Source organism: Haliotis rufescens, unplaced genomic scaffold (genome assembly GCF_023055435.1).
Source record: "Haliotis rufescens isolate VD_foot unplaced genomic scaffold, xgHalRufe1.0.p SCAF_7, whole genome shotgun sequence".
NCBI lineage: Eukaryota > Metazoa > Mollusca > Gastropoda > Lepetellida > Haliotidae > Haliotis > Haliotis rufescens.
In genome coordinates, this window is record NW_025964361.1 from 20,907,321 (window position 1) to 20,926,136 (window position 18,816).

The 18,816-nt window shown below is 41.3% G+C and overlaps 1 protein-coding gene across 1 annotated transcript in view; it reads left to right on the plus strand.

Annotated features, from left to right (window-relative positions):
* The first annotated feature begins 8,578 nt into the window (after positions 1 to 8,578).
* The window catches only part of LOC124139825 (protocadherin beta-6-like), a 57,184-nt gene continuing 46,946 nt past the window's right edge, over positions 8,579 to 18,816 (plus strand). Inside the window, exon 1 of the mRNA XM_046507188.2 lies at positions 8,579 to 8,645. The gene's annotated coding sequence lies outside the window, so the exon portion shown is untranslated. The remainder of the gene's footprint in view (positions 8,646 to 18,816) is intronic.

An 18,816-nucleotide genomic window follows, 5' to 3' on the forward strand; every position in this document is an offset into this window, starting at 1 on the left:
ACTCTAGTACTTTAAAGGGGAACTACGACCGCCATAACTCTAGTACTTTAAAGGGGAACTACGACCGCCATAACTCTAGTACTTTAAAGGGGAACTACGACCGCCATAACTCTAGTACTTTAAAGGGGAACTACGTCCGCCATAACTCTAGTACTTTAAAGGGGAACAACAACCGCCATAACTCTATGTTCGAGATACGGCCGCCATAACTCTTGTACTTTAAAGGGGAACTATGATCGAGATACGGCTGCCATAACTCTAGTACTTTAAGGGGAACTATTTTCGAGATACAACCGCCATAACTCTAGTACTTTAAAGGGGAACTATGTTCGAGATACGACCGCCATAACTCTAGTACTTTAAGGGGAACTTTGTTCGAGATACGGCCGCAATACCTCGAATAATTTAAGGGGGAACTATGTTCGAGATACGACCGCCATAACTCTAGTACTTTGAAGGGGAACTATGTTCGAGATACGGCGCCCAAGAACTCGAGTATTTGAAGGGGGAACTATGTTCGAGATACGGCCGCCATAACTCTTGTACTTTAAAGGGGAACTATGTTTGAGATACGGCCGCCATAACTCGAGTAATTTAAGGGGAACTATGTTCGAGATACGGCCGCCATAACTCGAGTAATTTAAGGGGAACTATGTTCGAGATACGGCCGCCATAACTCGAGTAATTTAAGGGGAACTATGTTCGAGATACGGCCGCCATAACTCGAGTAATTTAAGGGGAACTATGTTCGAGATACGGCCGCTATAACTCTAGTACTTTAAGGTGAACTATGTTCGAGATACGGCCGCCATAACTCGAGTAATTTAAAGGGGAACTATGTTCGAGATACGACCGCCATAACTCTAGTAATTTGAGGGGGAACTATGTTCGAGATACGGCCGCCATAACTCTAGTAATTTAAAGGGGAACTATGTTCGAGATACGACCGCCATAACTCTAGTAATTTGAGGGGGAACTATGTTCGAGATACGGCCGCCATAACTCGAGTAATTTGAGGGGGAACTATGTTCGAGATACGACCGCCATAACTCTAGTAATTTAAGGGGAACTATGTTCGAGATACGACCGCCATAACTCTAGTAATTTAAGGTGAACTATGTTCGAGATACGGCCGCCATAACTCGAGTTATTTAAAGGGGAACTATGTTCGAGATACGACCGCCATAACTCTAGTAATTTGAGGGGGAACTATGTTCGAGATACGGCCGCCATAACTCTAGTAATTTGAGGGGGAACTATGTTCGAGATACGACCGTCGTAACTCTAGTAATTTGAGGGGGAACTATGTTCGAGATACGACCGCCATAACTCTAGTAATTTGAGGGGGAACTATGTTCGAGATACGGCCGCCATAACTCTAGTAATTTGAGGGGGAACTATGTTCGAGATACGACCGCCGTAACTCTAGTAATTTGAGGGGGAACTATGTTCGAGATACGGCCGCCATAACTCTAGTAATTTAAAGGGGAACTATGTTCGAGATACGACCGCCATAACTCTAGTAATTTGAGGGGGAACTATGTTCGAGATACGGCCGCCATAACTCGAGTAATTTAAAGGGGAACTATGTTCGAGATACGACCGCCATAACTCTAGTAATTTGAGGGGGAACTATGTTCGAGATACGGCCGCCATAACTCTAGTAATTTGAGGGGGAACTATGTTCGAGATACGACCGCCGTAACTCTAGTAATTTGAGGGGGAACTATGTTCGAGATACGGCCGCCATAACTCTAGTAATTTAAAGGGGAACTATGTTCGAGATACGACCGCCATAACTCTAGTAATTTGAGGGGGAGCTATGTTCGAGATACGGCCGCCATAACTCTAGTAATTTGAGGGGGAACTATGTTCGAGATACGACCGCCATAACTCTAGTAGTTTAAGGGGAACTATGTTCGAGATACGACCGCCATAACTCTAGTAATTTGAGGGGGAACTATGTTCGAGATACGGCCGCCGTAACTCGAGTAATTTAAAGGGGAACTATGTTCGAGATACGACCGCCATAACTCTAGTAATTTGAGGGGGAACTATGTTCGAGATACGGCCGCCATAACTCTAGTAATTTGAGGGGGAACTATGTTCGAGATACGACCGCCGTAACTCTAGTAATTTGAGGGGGAACTATGTTCGAGATACGGCCGCCATAACTCTAGTAATTTAAAGGGGAACTATGTTCGAGATACGACCGCCATAACTCTAGTAATTTGAGGGGGAGCTATGTTCGAGATACGGCCGCCATAACTCTAGTAATTTGAGGGGGAACTATGTTCGAGATACGGCCACCATAACTCTAGTAATTTAAAGGGGAACTATGTTCGAGATACGACCGCCATAACTCTAGTAATTTGAGGGGGAACTATGTTCGAGATACGGCCGCCATAACTCTAGTAATTTGAGGGGAAATATGTTCGAGATACGACCGCCATAACTCTAGTAATTTGAGGGGGAACTATGTTCGAGATACGACCGCCATAACTCGAGTAATTTAAGGGGAACTATGTTCGAGATACGGCCGCCATAACTCTAGTAATTTAAGGGGAACTATGTTCGAGATACGGCCGCCATAACTCTAGTACTTTAAGGTGAACTATGTTCGAGATACGGCCGCCATAACTCTAGTAATTTGAGGGGGAACTATGTTCGAGATACGACCGCCATAACTCTAGTAATTTGAGGGGGAACTATGTTCGAGATACGGCCGCCATAACTCTAGTAATTTAAGGGGAACTATGTTCGAGATACGACCGCCATAACTCTAGTAATTTAAGGGGAACTATGTTCGAGATACGGCCGCCATAACTCGAGTAATTTAAAGGGGAACTATGTTCGAGATACGACCGCCATAACTCTAGTAATTTGAGGGGGAACTATGTTCGAGATACGGCCGCCATAACTCTAGTAATTTGAGGGGGAACTATGCTCGAGATACGACCGCCGTAACTCTAGTAATTTGAGGGGGAACTATGTTCGAGATACGACCGCCATAACTCTAGTAATTTAAAGGGGAACTATGTTCGAGATACGACCGCCATAACTCTAGTAATTTAAAGGGGAACTATGTTCGAGATACGGCCGCCATAACACTTGTACTTTAGAGGGAGTTAGGTTCGGCACATGCTGCAGGCGCAGAATGTTTGCTTCGATGTAATTCAAATCCATGTGAACGTAAATTATGAGCAAACTGTGAGGTAGATGTGTATCAATCAAGTAATTCATCATTACCGTGGGTTCTATTTACAAAGTGAGGACTTACAGTCTTGTAGACTGGTCACCCAACCGCCGAGCACAGGACCTCATTGACATAGACTTTGTGAAATGGACCCGATCTCTTACGTTTTTCATTTCGTCAGAGCATAAATAAATATGTACATGCTACAAAACTAATATCAGTAAAACGGGTCATTTTGTAATCGGGCGAATGTCCTATAATAATGAAATATAATAATTGATTAAATAAATATATGGCAGATTAATATGGCTATTGATAAGCATTCAGCTAATCTTGAGTTTGGTCACTAAAGTCAGCGAAAAGTTGTTGTTTAGTTCTTCGAACAACCAAAAGAATACACCTCGCTATACAGGAAAATGTGCAAATCTCGCTATAACGAATTAACGGCCACAAGTCGATCACAGTTCGTGAAATATCACCACGATGTATGCACGACATGGCTGACACTACATACCTGTTTGTGTTATTGTGTTCTCATATTTCTATGGTAAGTGGACATTAATGACTTTGAAAATACACATGAACTGTTATGTTTATGCTATATCGGCAAGAAGATCCAATGTTTCACACAAACGAGTTTATACCCGGCTGATTTAGCCCGGAACAGATTCAGCGAAGCAAATGATTTGCATTGTATGGCTATAGACAGAAGCCTTTCTATTTCAAAAGTTTTAGATTTAGTTGAATACGCCATTAACCGACGGTTTTACAGCATAGCATTGTAAAATATGGACCCAGCATCGACCAGGTGGCCTCAGTCAGTGTAGTGTGTCCAACATGGGATACGCGCGTGTTACCTCGTCAACTTACATCAGGTGGCCTCAGTCAGTGTAGTGTGTCCAACATGGGATACGCGCGTGTTAACACGTCAACTTACATCAGGTGGGATTTGTTCACCATGACTCATTTATTCTTCGTGAGCGAGTGTTGTTTTAGGTCTCAGTGAGCACACATTCCAGCTAGACCACAGAAGCTACATCAGCCTGGACCGGACAGGCCAGGGCTACCGCCCGTTACTGAAGCTGTCGGGGTACCACGAGACTCAACCCAGTCACATAGCCACCCCACCCTCATTCTAGGGTACTATTCACGTAATGTGGGTAGAGAATAAGTCTTCAGCAACCAATGCTTGCCGTACGAGGCAACTAACGGGATCGGGTGGTCAAGCTCGCTGACTTGGTTGATGCATGTCATCGAATCCCAAATGCGTATATGATGTCAATAGTGCGGCGTTAATTGAGTACGTATCTATTCGTGTTTTGCTCATTGGCAGTTGTTGAACAGAGAACATATACATCGACATATAAATGTATATTCATATTGTCTCAGATTTCATATTGCGAACAGTTGTAGATTTGTGGATGCTCTCGTAGAAGGGTGCTGCCTGTATCCAGTATCTTCACCCTGTTTTCTGTTTGGATATTTATGGTATCCTGACAATGGTTCCAGTGTTTCCTCAATTTCTCAGACTTTGCAAGCACTTCACGACCTGATACATTTATCTTACGAAGGGGAATGGGTCTAACACAAAGAAAACATATCTTAAAAGTGCGGATGTCACTTCTGTGGTTCTTCCAGCGGCCAGAGTGACAGTTAAATGAAGAGCACATTCACGAGGCAAGGTCCCACCATTGTTTTTATCAATACAATATTGCCGTCTTTGATCGGAGCGTGAAATTGAGCTTTAATGCAGTCCAGTGCTGCAGCACTTGTTTCGGTTGGTCTGTGGTGACCGCTCCAACCATCTGGACCAGGTCCGTGTGAGGGGTCAGTGAGACTCCGGGCACCAGCCACAGCGTGCTCTCGCTGGGTAACGCTGAGTCGACAGGGAACAATTTGTACAGGCTTTGAAACAGTCGAGGACAGGTGATTCCAACAAGAACAATGAGTCATAATGGGCAGAACCTCGTGAAACATTTCTAAAATTTGATTCATGTTTTGATCAAAGAAAAAAGTGGCATAAATCACGGCACAAAGAGAAACTGTTAGTTTCTAAATGCCTTGTGAGTTCAGCGTACAATACCATTAAGAGAAAGGACACTGACGCCAGATTCAAAACTACTCAGTGACTTGTACGGCCAGACTTCCCCAATCATGACATGTGTTACATATATACACGGTCACCGCTTGGTGTAAGAGGGATCAGTGTTGAGTTACAACGACTCCCGGGGGGGAGAACAGGGGAAACATTACAGAGGACGACGCACTCACGGACGGCACTAATCTGTCGTATTTTGTTTTTCAGTTCAAACTTTTGAAATACGCACAACGCAAGCTGCAATGAACCTGTAATCTGACAACACTAAGCCTGTAGATCCCAGGCGTCCTTGTTACATGGTAGTGATTTAGGACTATTGGTGCCGCGTGAATAATACAGAAGCTACGTTTTTTCCGATTGAAAATACGTTTATCGACAAGTCGTATACTCTGTTGGGAATAGTGGAGCGGTCTAAGCGGGCAGGGGTAGGCTGTTTTGTCCCCGTACCTACTCCGGGCGTCTTAGATCCATCACCGTGATATCCGTTTTGTCATGCTTCAGTTTCTCTTGACATTTTGTGTTTTTCTCTCCTTGTGTCCTCAGTCTTGCCTGTTCCCCTCTACATCTACACACATTATGCCTGTTACATTGTTTAGCGGTCGCAGATGCCACACTGAAACACTGTAAGAACTCAACTTAATCATGAGATGTGTTTCAAGGGTTAAAACATAAGCAGTATGAAATACACTCTATGTGTCCTAGTCTCTATGGTTGTCGCGGCATGGCGTCAGCAATGTCAGACATTCTCTACGTAATTCAATCAAAGCATGCAATTATGCCTTGTCAAGTAAAATTAAATCAATTCGTTTTCTTTCATTGGGTTTTGAATAACAGATCAACAACTAGTCTGTTTTAGTATTGAATAATATGAAATGTTTTCCAAACTGAAAGTTTCATTTTAGCCTTAGTGTAATTTCTAAGCCTACTGTTAAGAATAAGCAATTGTTGAATACATGACACTGCATTCATCTAATGAAGGAGCAAGAAGTATCTCTGAAACGCCGTACAAAGAATAAAAGAAGTTGCTATCATTAAAAAAGTGTCATGTATTCATGTTCCCCGAACTTCTAAATGCCGACCCAAAACTTCAAGCAATAGTTGGTATGAAATCAGCTACAGCATTAACAAAGGATGTGAACACTCAGACGGTATGTGTATTTGTATGACAGAAGCCAGATCAGTGTGACAATAGGTATGCAATACGGCCGCATGTTCATCGCACTCGCCAACCTCAGCAGTGTTAAAAAGAAAACGTTCTTAATAGGGATAGTAAAATCACGGATAATCCAGTTAACCTTTTATTGCCATAGCGCCCGTAACGTGGTAGTAAATAATAGCAACATGACCGTATCTTGTCTTAGCATGCATGGAAACATTACCAACTTGAGAACTCTGTGGAAAAATGTGATTAGAGTTTCACGGCATTTCATGAAAGTTCCAAAGAAAAGATTCTGCACAACCTGTCGGGGTTTTGAGTTGCAGGAAAACATATCCTGGGTTTGACGCACAGCATACGCGGAGAGACATAAACAAAACCAATCAACGCCTTTGATGCGAATTAAGATAACTTTACGATAGGCGACTGGCGGTTTGATAAGCCAGCTTGGAAAACGGCTTCTAATTGCCTCAAATTGCACCATAAAACTGGAGGCTGTGTGTAACACGGAGCGACAACAGACCTCAGTTACACTTTACAGTCTTCAGTGTTGATTGGGAAAGATATAAATTACATGAAAGCAGTAAGGGTGAAGCCATAAAGAATGGCGTGACAATTTCCATGTTGGGAGTTACCGGACCTTATATTTACAGTTATCGTCCTTGATTACATGTGGGCTTTCTTCCGTGCTGGTTATCTGTCCTGACAGCGGTGGGGCTGCTGTAGTTTCAGGCTTAGAGAGAACGACTGAAATTATTTCAGGTTTTATGATTTTCCTCAGATAAAAGGGCATTTTCTTTCTTAGGAGTGAGCAATAAATGTCATGACATATCGAGTGAGAAAGAAAGTTACAAGTGAGAAACATTTGATTGCCGTGTCTAAATCTGATAACCGTGGAGTAATTAGAAGAGGATTTGGGTCTGGTGAAATTAAACAAAACTAAACGTTCTTTGAACGTGCGTTAATGCACTTTAAGCACAATGAGTGCATTGAATATGACGGGCTTGTGACTGGAGGTGAATACCTATTTTGTCCTTCCATCACTTTGGATGCAGCGTATCCAAGGGATACCGACACTGAAGTACTTCAGGCTTATACATTGTAAAATGTATGACGACATTTATGTTGGACTGCAGGATGAATCAAGCAATATACAATATACTGTATCTACTGTATTTACACGTAATGTCTGGGTTAGTTACTTCCTATTTCTATGCAGTTGTGTGGACTGAAGTCATTCATTCGTTCTTAATAAGTTCCAAAACAGTATTTATATCGGAGGGAGGTGTTTCACAGCGGAGAATCCGGTAATGCTGCTTGCCTCCAAGTAAACAAAGGCGACAGTGCTGCGTGTATCACAAACGTGTATACAATTGTTGGTCGCGCAACATCATCGTCAGCAGCTGGTGTTCCTCATCACAAAAACATACATCAACCAACAAAGCCATTCATTCATCCATTCCTCTGTCTGGGTGAACGAACGTGAGTAAACGCTGCCTAGTTACAAAGGCCTCCTGCAATCCTGCAGCTCTACATCTAATCACTAATCAGTGAATTGTGAAATATATGACATACAATACACAGGTTAAAGAGTATTGAGAGAACAATATGTTTTCATTAATGTGAGTAAATCTAAGAACATGTATGTATTAACTCTGGTCTGTTTTGTCGGGGCGGTCGGGTAGCCTGGTGGTTAAAGCGTTGGCTCGTCACGCCGAAGACCCGGGTTCGATTCCCGACATGAGTACAATGTGTGAAGCCCATTTCTGGTGTCCCCCGCCGTGATATTGCTGGAATATTGCTAAAAGCGGCGTAAAACCATACTCACTCACTCACTCACTCTGTTTTGTCATGTCCATGTGAAGACCTAGATTTTAAGATGATTGACAGATTGTGCCTTTGACACAATCTGCAAATCCACCTTTGCACGCACACTTTAAGCCTTGGACATATATGAGACTATGCCGACATTTATCAGTTGAAGCCTGTATACCACGTGCCGTTTGCTTTTCCGTACATTGGTAGCGCAGTGCTGTCGATTTTCCTGCTCGTCAATTCGCGTTGCGTGACAGGAGGCGGGGCTATACCGGGCACGAGGCGAGGATCAAACACGCTCGTAAAGCCATAGCTTGAAATCCACATCTTCGCCGGCTCGTGCATGAGGATAGGAATACGTTCGCTGCTTGCTGATTCAGGTAAGATACACTTGTTGATTTTCAGATTATATGAAATGTACACGCAAGACTTGTGTGATATTCAATCGCCACCTGCGTGGGCCGAGTTGCCTCTGGAGAAATATACACGTTCTCCCAAGAACTTTGGAACCCTTTTAAACTACGTCATATTACAGACTACGGATTTCCTGCGTTAGTTAATTCGATAAATAACAGTTTCGTGTTTTTAATTGGTGTGGTATGAAAAATGCAAATATGATTGTACTCATTCCAGATATCGGTATATGCATATATTTCTTCGTGTGGTTGTACATGTAAATCTATCATGCATTTTGGGATACGTATTTATGACGTACGGAGGAACAATGTTGCCGTCATGTTAAACGTTTGACGTTATTATTTTCTATCTCATATATTATCGTTAAACGTTAATTTCCTACGACTCCGTGAGAGAAAGGGGCTTCATTGTATTTCGTGTCGAGGTCCTGTCACAAGTACAACACCTATACCTGCCTCTAAACATTTGTTGATTTTCTCGTTTTCTGTTTCTTCGAAAAATAATTAACTCTAGCAAATCGTTCCTCCCGGAAACCAGCTGTGTGTCGAATATTGACGAGATAACATGTCACCTCACAGTGGATTTCCAAATCAATTGTAGAAACTGCCAGCCCATTACCTGCTGCCAACCAGTGCGTGGCCAGTTTATCGAGCTGCCATGAATTTCAAAACTGAACTTAAACGAACTCCGATCATACATTTAATCCAAACCACTGCATGCATGGCTTGCACACGCTGGCAACATTTGGGTCTAATAGTCGTACTAATGTTTACATTACAATGCCGGCTAGTATTCCCAACGGGTAAAATACGTTTGCATTGCTCACGGTCGGTTATGTTTCATTATACTCCATGTTTGTATTTTGCCATTGTTTTCTGAAACGCCAGGCCCCTAAATGGATAATTGCGATTAAACAGAAACAACTGTCGTTGCATTGCCAGGACTTTTAATGGGAATATTGGATGTGTAGGCAGACACTGGGGGTAGTTGACGGATACAGCAACAGGAAGGACATGGAAGTTGACAAAGACTTCTCCTTAGGAGCGGATTTATCACTAGTTTCATTCATTCTGTAGCGGGCACCAAAGAAGTAAGAACCAATTTTGTCATATGAATCAAGCTTAGATGCATCAATTTAAACATTCAGACTGACACAGTGTAAAATGGTATGGTAGATTGACGTTGCAGTATTGCACGTTAACATGAAATGGAGATGTACATGTCGGTATACACCTTCGAGTGAAGACCAATGCGTTGTTTCATATTCATGCCATTGTAGATGGGCGTGTGTTTGTATACTACAGCCTTACGTCAATGTCCATCCATCAAGACGAAACTGTCGTCCCGATATGTTGGGACATTTACAGCTCAGTGGCAGCGATACTGTTCACGTTTAGGTAGAGCAGTAGTGAATGAATCGAGTTTTAGGCCGCCTTCCACAACATTCCAGCAACGTCACGGGGACGGACACCCAGTATTCACACAGTGTACATATGTGGAGAATCGGTTCCTGGTGTCGGCGTGACGGGCGAACGCTTTAGCCACTGGGCTACCCTCCGTGTCAACATATCAAACGGTTGCGTGTATGTAAATCCGACTCGAACCCAGTGCCATGTAAACAATTAAATAGACATTAAACAGAATGTCGACACGCGTGAAGATATATTAATATTGGCAATGATTAAGTCGTTTAACGTCCTTTCGATTATGATGTGTGGAGTAAGTAGACTGCATTACTATGTGATGCAAGAACGGCGAGAGACAACGTATTTGTAATGTCAAAGACGGCTAACCCACGAGGAGGTTACTGGTGAGAGTCCCTGCCGCTGTACGTATCTGGTAAAACTATCAAACAAGCCTGTTATTTCAGTATAATTGCGTCCGTAGGTTGTAAGTCTGAGTATTCCATCAATCATCGATGTCAAGTACACGTGTACATTGCTGTCACTCATATACACGGTAGATACAGATTTCGCCTCGACCATGTGCTTTTTCTATATTTTCTCTGCTACGACGATCGCTGTTTTTAAATCAGTCAAGCACATCTGAATACACAAGGGAATTTTGGGGTGACGTGAAAAAAAGACGCTGTAACACGCTTGCTTCAAAACCTCGATGACTGATTGTTTATGTTAACAAAAGAAATTCTAAACAAACATACACATGAACATCTATAGCCTCATCAGTTGTGAAATTAAGCAGCCGGAAGAAAAATCAAGCACCGGAAAAATCTTTAAAGGACTCATTATGTCAGCATAAAATTTGAAAAAGCCTTGTTTAATCGACGCTGGAATGGAAACAATGTGTAGTCTCCGATTAAGATCTCGAGAAAGAAATGTTTGGTGTTGTTACTCATAGACAGATATGTTTATGTAGTCGTCTACAACTGATAAAATATTGTTTTTGTTATACATTGCAAAAGTCGTTGTGGTGTGTTGTACTTTTTTAGAAGGCGATATATACCAATATGGTGACGATTTAGTTCTCTTCAGTCGCGTTCCATTCATTCCAGTGGGAGTATCGTGCACACGTTCATTCTCTTTCCTGGTTGTTACACTTCAAGACATATCATCATATGCGTTGAACGTTGAAACAGTTCAAGCTGAATACAAAACGAAGTAACCTTAAGATAGTTCTCCCAATATCTCAAACTGCCTATTCAATGACACATTTACTGATATTTCATTAAGTATTCATATTACAGTACTAGAGTATTGCTGTGTATTACGTCTTTGAAAAGTCTCAGTATGTGTATAACGTATTTACCAGTATGTCACGAAGATAGGTGCAACCAACGCACGTGCTCTACAGTTATATCAAATAAACAATAAATTTAGCATGAATAAGTCTTCGACATACAAAGCTATTCCTCACAACAGATAGACAATTTAATGACACATATTGTGAATATTCTCACAAAATATCTTAGCCCCTATTGCCACAAACACTCTGAATCTTGTGATGCACCGCAGTGCCACAGTCAACCTGAGCTGACATACCTGCCGACTCCGGCTCGTCCGGCCTTTAACCCTTCCTCTATTCAAAACCATCAACTGCCACCAACACCAAATGCGTAGATCGATGCTCATGATGTTTATCACTGGATTGTCTGGTCCAGACTCGATTATTTACAGACCGCCGTCATATAGCTATATAGCACGAGTGTACCCATCCCCTCCTCAAAACATGAAATAAATAAATACAGGTGATTAAGTTTTCCAAACGAAAACAAAATGTTGGAACAAAAGAAATGAAATTATCCTTTTCTTTTGAAATGTTGATCAAGATTGTAATCTGTTTGTATCAGTGTTATCCTCTTCTGTTTCCAGCACGTCGTCGTTGATCTTGCCTGTATTTAGACGCATCTACCAACACATGCTAGTCTGCCGTGTGGTAAAAAAAGACTACAATAAAACATATCCCTGATTGGATATTAGTGACATTTTAGACGAATTATTAAAAACAAATATTATGTTAATGTTCCGCATGGTGGTGTGTACAGTTACACGCATCCAACTTTCTTCTCTGTGTAAAGACGCCTGTAATGAAAGTGTTTAAATGTACATAACACGAATTCAAATACGTCTTGCGTACGGTGTCGTGTACCTATCACTTGATGAATATTTGATATAACATTCTACCTGTTTCCTCTCTTGTTCACACTGTCTCGATACCTGAGTCAATCGACTTCTATTTAATCTCTGTCGCATTTTATTATTCTGGAAATAAGCGATTAAAAGTACAAATAGACAACGCTCAAATCGGTCTTAGAAGCGAAGTCAAAACATATTTGCTTGATCCCCTCAGTACTCAGGTCACCCACCAGCTCCCGTTTGTAACCCGAGGGTGTAGAATTAAACAACAGATGTATCAAGCTCAACAGATAGTCCGAATTCATCACCGTGATGCGCTGACGCTACGTTATAAATCTCACGTGATAATGACGGAGAATTAAAGGTTTAAGTGGGCTACAAAAGACATGACAAATCAATCAGAAAGAGAGGGAAGGAGAAAGTGCCCTTGTTGTACTCAGTTTTCAAGGGTTAAGCTTTTGGGGTTTGCATCCGCTTTGTGTATACATTCCTTCGTGTCATGAACTTATATCAGTGACAAAAGAATTTAATATTCCGCCACTGTTCAGAATTGATATTATTAATAATTTCAATATTGATCTGACAATGAAGCAAACACCTCTATGTGTTAAGAATAATATATAAGATTATGAATTATTTTGATTTTGAGGATATTGGAAACCTTCGTTGCCTGATAACAAACTGGATAGGGATATAAGACATGTTGTCAGGATTGTCTATCAATGAAATTAGATAATCAGGTAAACATTCAGTTAACCTCATTCACAGATGCGATATCGTATTATTTGACAAATCAGTTAAGTGGCTGACTCACATGTATAGGTACACCAGGATGCAAAGATTCCATATAGCACTGATCCTGATTTCGACTTTTTGGGAGATATAAAAGAAAGTGTATATACTAATAGTATGAAGATGCGTGTAGCTATGGACAATGAGAGCGTTACATTGTAAGGTGTATTGTGGTCTCATTAGACTAACATCTAGTCTCTGATATGAAGATATGTTACAGAAACGAACCAGTTTTTTAAGTACAGTTATAAAATTGAATAAAAAGGACCCCGGAGACTTTCTTCATTTTCAGATACTGCAGTCATCTAAACTTACCAAACAATATAGACTTGCATGGGCTAATTGGCTTTATTTGTTTCCGGGTCTGTATGACAGACTCTGGTCTCATGTACATTATGTTTTGTTCAGTGTTTACGCATATATTTAAAACATGCACCTCGAGGAAATGTTTGACTCGCCTATGTGACGTCTACCATCAGCTGGGACCTCTGTTCCACTTTGTGACGGAGTAAATATGTTTCACACACTCCCACACCTCGCAGGGTGACGGTAAGAAAACATTGCCCGCAAATAATGTATCATCCGGGGATCTTTCTCACGTAAAACTCAATTTCCGATTGCTATCAGATTCCTCTGAAGCAAATGTAAAACAAACATAGTTGATTTTACAGCCATGTACCTCTAATAAGCGGCAACGAAACAGGGGTTTTAACGTCGTTATCATTAGCTCACGTTTCTTTGGGGAGCTATCATTATCTAACACAAATATACACCCTGTTCAAAACAAATAGCTAAGCAGCGTAATTAGAGACCACGTTATGTCACATGTGAAATGTACAAGATGCCCCCTGTGATGCCCAAACAAAGAGGCCTGGGAGTGATGTATGGTGGCCTGTTGGGGCTATAAACTAGACTTATGTGTACCCCTGACATGCACACGTCATGTCATCAGCATAAATAATACCAGTCCTGATGAGTTCATCTTGTAATTATAAATGGACGGAAGGGTCGCGACCTGTTTGAAATAAATTACACTTCTCTTTGGTGTGAACGCAGGCAACATATGGCTGGCCATGAAATAAACATCGGTCGGAATGAAATGGGTGTCGGTTGGAGTGAGATACGTACCAGTTGAGAGGAAATGGGCATGTGGTCATGGCAAATTGATTTATGTGATGTGGATTTCCATGAACCTCCATATAGGGCAGTTGGAAATTGGCTTTACATCATTTGACCTGCCTGTGGAGAGGTGTAATCTCCATAATGGACAAAGGTATTAAACTGTCATAGTAATGGGCGCAGAGTGTTTAGTGCAGTCGATCTGTAATGGCAGCAGTAGGTGACAGCAGGATGCATTAAAATCCATCTGTAAACGATGATCCTCCTACTGTTGAGGTGCATGTAGCTGATCCTTGCTTCGTGTAGGTGGCAACTCCCGGCATGCGGACGGCCCGCGGGGTGCGTTCGTTACCTGGTCATACCACGGGCGCTGAATGCTACGTTGATTCACGGACCTATATAACCGTTATACAAGCCCGTGATTGAATCCATGCGTTAGGTAAACTAAGATTTCCATTACGAGCGCCTGTTTGTGGATCGTGAATGAATAAAATGATGCCGAAGACATCTTTAAATGAAATTGACATCGAAACCGAATGTTACTCAACTTTGTATTGTTTTTTTTCTTGTTTAACGCCGCATTCGGCAATATTCCAGCTATATGACGGCGGTCTGTAAAAAATAATCGAGTCAGTCCAGTGATTGACATCATGAGCATTGGTCTACGCAATTGGGATCGATGACATGTATCAACCAAGTCAGCGAGCATGACCACCCGATCGCGTTAGTCGCCTTTTACGACAAGCATAGTCGCCTTTTACGGCAAGCATGGGTTGCTGAAGACCTATTCTACCCCGGAATCTCCACTGGTCCTCAACTTTGTAAGTCAGTGACAGGAGTGTCAACTATAGATCCACCTGGATATCAGAGTGACGGTCGCTGTCATGGGACCTTAATCAACACAATTCAGAGTGACCGTCATTCCGTGATATCTCCAAATGGATGTTAACTGACTTTGTGAAACATATTACTTTCCCGAGGAGTGTGTCAACATTAGGCGCTTGTGAGTTTTAGGGTTTTAGCGTAAAGATATTTCTTACATTCCATGTTTTATACGAAGTAGGTTGAGAAGGTTGGCGCAACGACATAGATAGCTGTTCATGTAGTAAATCACCACTTTGCGTCGTCCGAACTTAATTGCTTGCACGATCCCGTGAAATAGTTGGTATGTTTGGGCCCGTGGTGTTGAACAACATTCACTCACTCACAAATTTATCACGTTTTTATTTAGTATCTTTGATTAACACATTTTGTATACAGACTAAACTAGAAATGTCGTATTTCCATATTCAGGGTGCGCATCAGGGATGCTAATTGTCATCAGTTAACCAACCTACACTTAGCGTGACAGCCCCTGACCCAGCTACACACACGGCTGAGTTTACTCTGGATGTAATTCTAAAAGCATATGGGTATAAACCTCCTACACATAAGTACCCAAATTGAGTCAATTGAACTTCAACCGCTTGTTGTCACCTCTCTGTAGGACAAAGTGGTGCTTACAGAAGCTTAGATGCCCAGTGGTCAAGCAAAGCGCTGACCATCAAACACAAAGTGGATCCCTTACCTAAACATTGTTCCAGCAGGCGTAAAGAGGGCCAATATTTGATGCTATTATATACAGTGGAGGGACCGGGCTTGTCATGTGATATACGCGTGAGAGAGGCTTATGTCAGTCTGCACAGACTGATGCAGGATAGTCCATGTACCGGCAGCTCGGCTACAGGTAAGTTTATAATCTCTCATTTAAAGTGAAAATACCATATGGTCAAATGCAACGAATGTGGAAGTTGTGATCCATGCCTACAGGAATGCACAGAGTGACATTTAAACTGGTTTGCTGACTATAATTGTGCTTGTCTTCAAATGTGAATGGGGAGATGCCGTTGGAGTTTTGTTTCTAGGGTAGAGGACTTTCAAACCAACATCACTGTATCTCTTCATCATCAATCTCATTCGGTTTATGTCTGACGCTAGTACACGTAGTGCGGTTAGTCACCCCGATGGTGTAGGTGACGGCAGGTTAGATTATGGGCGGTTGATACGATAACTGTACCTCCAACATTGACCTCATCCTGTATTGCATTGCGGAGTTTAAAGTTTAAAAAATAACTTAATTAATTCCCATGTACCTATAGTAGTATATAGTATATACTATCCCTAAATTTAAAAAAAACCAAACTAATTAATATGCATGTACATATTGTAGTATATAGTATATCCTATCCCTAAGTTAAACAAATTGAACTAAATTAATACGCATGTACTTGTATTTCTACAAGATAAGTTCACGAAAAGGCATTTTCATTGTACATGTATATTGACGCTTGCATTTGGCTGAAACATAACACTACCTTATAAAGGTGTGGATAGAATCCTGTAACATTAAAATTCAAATCAATGGCAAATGTCTCTGAATTAACCACATATATGATATTTAGATGTAAGTCATTCTCCGCCAACTATCCGCGAGGATAGGCGGAGTTTCCTGACTAGCCAGGTTGCTGGTGTACAGGTAAACGCATGATCAACTGTAACATGGAAACGTACTCACTGACGATCATACATCGGGTACAGCCATCTGATGTTCTTCTTCTTTATTTTCGGACTGAATCCAATACACTCTCATTTCCTTGACAATGTTGAAAAGGAAGGGGTGAAAACTGTGACATAAACGAAGTTTGAAATTGTCGGAATTATATGAAAAAACTAATAGCGATTTGGACCGAATAAAATAAGTAACATTGAAATGATCTTTAAAGTGTAAATGTGGTTATCTTCAAAGTGGACCTTGACATCGTAAATGTGGACATATTAAAATGGATCTTGACATCGTAAATGTCGACCTCGTCAAAATGATCCTTTAAATTGTAAATGTGGATATCTTCAGAATGGTCCTTTAAATTTAAATGTCAAGATGGTCCATGAAAACTTGAATGCGACCTTCTTTAAAATGTCCACAAAAGTTGGAAATGGACGTAAGTGCTGCCAGAATGACATTGCATCCCGAGACTCTATGTCCACACATAGGTATTATCCGTGATCAAAGCCGGGCCATCTCAGTCTGTGGCACCATTAACAACACTTTGACAACAAACAAACACGACATGACCAATCTCAAGTCAAACATGGTGTCCACGACAGCCTCAATGGACATGTTTGTTCCAAATATTTGAATGTTGTATTTCTCATCGTCAATCAGTGAAAGATGATAATGGGCCAGGGTCATATAGACATATTATGCCATCAAGTGACGTATTAACAAAGGGCGATAATGATCTTTTCGGAAGATTACGACTTGCTTGTATATGTCGGCGTCTTGCGGATGTCAAACGACGGATTAAGCTGCTCTCTCGGGCTGAGGTGGAACACGTACAAACGGGTCTTCGAGTGACGTCCAACACAGGGTATAGTTTACTATAGTATGAGCAGGGGTAGAAGACAGGCGGGGTTGTGGCATTGTGCCTGGGGGTTAGTCTGTTATACAGACCCTGAAACAAATATATCCAATACAGCCCATTCAAGTCTATCATGTTTGGCAAGTCTAGATTACTGCAGTATCAGGAAAATGAAGAGAGTCTCTGGGCTTTTTTTCATATGTTTTATAACTATAATTCAACAACTGTATTTTTCTGTAAAATATGTTCATTTCAGAGACTAGATGTTAGTCTACCTGGGACTGTTGAGTTCACGCAGTGGCTTTGTCGTCCATTTGACATCCAAATAAACAGATACAATGTATGATGATTATAACAGAGTTTATGCGTATTTCACGAAGAGCCCACACTAACCTGTCCGTTGTATCAACGTCAATAAAATTCTATATTTACTGTACACTTGAGATCACACAAGTATAATTTTTGCAATGCAATTAGGAGTAATTAAGTGTAGTGATGGTGTGTCGTGTGGTTATGTCGTTACATGGGTGGTCAAGATGTGACATTCAGATCACAAAACTGTCATATTGAGTCTTCTCTGACAATTCCATTTTAAGACCATATCCAATAAGGATGTCATTTGTAGAACATCTAACATGTCGAATAAGGGACGAACGAAAGGTGTTTAGATCAATGTGTACTGTGTACTGAGATACATTACTGTGCTTCTTTAACTAACATTTACACGTGTTACTACTGCCACTTCTACTACTTTTACAACCGAACTATCAACACTGCCTATAATCCCAATAATACCACTACTACCACTTTTGCCACCACTGCCACAACATCTTCTACTAGTATTAGTACTGGTAATACTGCTTCTATGACTCCTCCCTACTACTTCGACATCTGCTACTGTAGAACCGAGAGAATCAATCACAAAAGGTCCAACTCAAGTCAAGAATGATTTGACAAGTGTAGATTGCCTCAGATCAGCGCAGCCCCGAAATAAGGGATTGCTCTGGGCTCAATTTGGATTGCACTTTTTTATTTTGTAGATATACTTTAATTTCTGGAACTAAATGTTAGTGTACTGCTTCTGCTAGGCTTGTCACTGCTCACAATAGTTTCACATAATACGCTCAGACAGATTTCTTAAAACCAGAAGCCGTTGACTAGAACTGAAATTGTTATTTCAATAACTTTAATGTACAACTTCCGTTGACTGCACAGCCCATGATGTTCAGTGT